We start from the raw sequence: 2,394 nt of genomic DNA, 5'->3' as shown, positions 1-2,394 counted from the left end.
TCAGGGGCATGTGCCAGGCTGTTGGGCCTGATTCCCAGTAGAATGTGTGTAGAAGGCAGCCAATCAATGGTTCTCTCTCATCATTGATGTTTCTGGCTCTCTCTTTGCTCCCTTCCTCTCTGAAATAAAAAATATATATATTTTAAAATGTAAAATAAACAAAATAGCCCGGCTGGTGTGGTTCAGTTGGCTGAGCGTCTTCCCATGCACCAACAGGTCACCCTTCCCATTCCCAGTCAATGCACATGCAGGCCTCAATCCCCAGTAGGGGGCGTGCAGGAGGGAGCCAACCCATCCTATGTAATAAAAGGCTAATATGGAAATTGTTCCCACAGGAGTTTGACCAAACAGGAGTTGGACCGCTGGTGATGACGTGCCTGACGACCAGGGACCGGTGTGGAATGAAGGAAGGCCCGAGTCGGCAGCCAGCAGGGCATGCAGGCAGGGGCACAGGGGAGGGAAGGCCCCAATCGGCCTTGGTCACTGGCCAGGTCTAGGGACCCATCAGTGCATGCATTTCATGCACCGGGCCTCTAGTGTATCTATCAGATCTATGTTTCTCTCTCTCCTTCCCTGTCTAAAAACAAAATAAATTTTTAAAAAGTGACAGAAATATTTAGAATAGGCAAATAGATTGAGACAGGAAGTAGAATATATTAACAGGACTCGGGGGAGGGGAGTTACTGTGAAATGGGTATAAAGTTTTTGTTTTAGTGATGCAAAGTTTTGAAACTACATAATGGTTATCATTGCACATTAGTGTGATTGCAATTAATATCACTGAATTGAAGTTTTATAAATTGTTAAACTAGAGTATTTTCTGTCATGTTCATTTTACCCCAATGGTTTTTTTAAAATATATTTTTATTGATTTCAGGGAAGAAGGGAGAGGGAGTGAGAAATAGAAACATCAATGATGAGAGAGAATCATTGATCAGCTGCCTCCTGCAAGCCCCACACTAGGGATCCAGCCCACAACCCAGGCATGTGCCCTTGACCAGAATCAAACTCGGGACCCTTCAGTCCTCAGGCCAATGCTCTGTCCGCTGAGCCAAACCGACTAGGGCTTTCCCTGATATTTAAAAAGTAACAGTGCAAGGACCAGCTCCTGAGCAAGGACGGGGCTGCCTTCCTTTGGAGGGAGAGGGAGGCGTTTGGCTGGGCTGTGGTGTCTGCTGCCCACCATGATGAATTGGGAGATTTCAAGTTCAGTATGGAACCCACCAGCACTGAGTGGGGGAGTGTGGACAGATCACAGCTGTCACTGGGGAGGCGAGGCGGGGAGCACTGGCCAGTGGCCTCTGTCGGGGACTTCCCATTCTGTTCTCCTGGGACCTGGCCTTCCTTTACCGGATTGGAACCCTCCGGGAACCCGTCCTGGGAAGGCCTCTCTGGCGATGCTGTGTCTGGGGAAGTGTGGAGAGTGGTTACAGCGTTTGGACAGGTTCAAGCCTCAGACCAATGAGAGGGCAGGTTCTCTCGTGGCAAAGGCACCTGCAAGTCCCGGCTTGGAGGGCAAAGCCCTCGAGCACAGTTATAACCAAAGGCTATAGCTATAAACTTGAGCTTATGGTCCGAACCTGTGGTCCCAGGTGGCAAAGTGATATAGGCTGCGGGAGGTGCAGCACCTGATAGAGTTCAGGTGCATGTAATTGAGTAGCCTCCAAACCTGTGAGACACTGTAAACATCTTGACCACATCCTTACTTTGTCTCATGGGATCTGGCTATAAACTAAAGACTCAGCTTGCAGGCTGTGTCCCTGTCTCTTCATCCGAGAGCAGCGTCCCACCCAGCGCCAGCTTTATCCTCTTGTCTGTCTTCTTCATCCTTCCCCTCTTCCCCTCAGGTTCCCCCCTGGCCGTGCTGAGCGAGGCACAGGGAGCATTTGTGATGCAGCTCATTTAAGGCGACAGCTGGGGCCCCGGGACCCAGGAGCTGCCACTCTTCACAGGCTTCATTTCACCCAGGACCAGGCGCTGGCCCGCCCCCCTCGCCTGCCCGCATGTGGTCTGAGGAGTCCCAGGTGAGTGCGGGTTTGCAGGATAAACGTGCTGATTCCTGCCCCCTCCCCCCTGGCCCAGAGGAACCCAGGGCTGTGAGGTCTGAGGCCCTCGTCTCGGGCTGTCACCAGTGTAGACTCCCTGGTCCTGAAGGGCAGACGGGCTGGAGCCCTGAGAGCCCGCAGCCCCTGGCTGGCTGCCCTCGCTGTCCAGGGCCGTGCTGTGGTTCTGCCATGGGGAGGTGGGCGCTTGGAACCTCTCGTGGGGAGGTGGAAGGACGGGCAGGGAGGGCGGGAGGAACACCACCCACACTGCCCGCTGTTCCCGCCGCCGCCGGGCCAGGAAATACTGCATCATGTCCATCTGGGTGGCCGGCTGTCAGGTACCTTCTCT

General features: G+C 53.3%; 1 pseudogene; it reads right to left on the bottom strand.

Annotated features, from left to right (window-relative positions):
* Nucleotides 1–1,446: 1,446 nt before the first annotated feature.
* Nucleotides 1,447–2,394, bottom strand: part of LOC102417349 — a 9,748-nt pseudogene continuing 8,800 nt past the window's right edge.

Source organism: Myotis lucifugus, unplaced genomic scaffold (genome assembly GCF_000147115.1).
Source record: "Myotis lucifugus unplaced genomic scaffold, Myoluc2.0 scaffold_565, whole genome shotgun sequence".
Classification (NCBI taxonomy): Eukaryota; Metazoa; Chordata; class Mammalia; order Chiroptera; family Vespertilionidae; genus Myotis; species Myotis lucifugus.
Note: the sequence above shows the minus strand (reverse complement) of the source record. Positions and strands in the feature narration are given on the sequence as shown.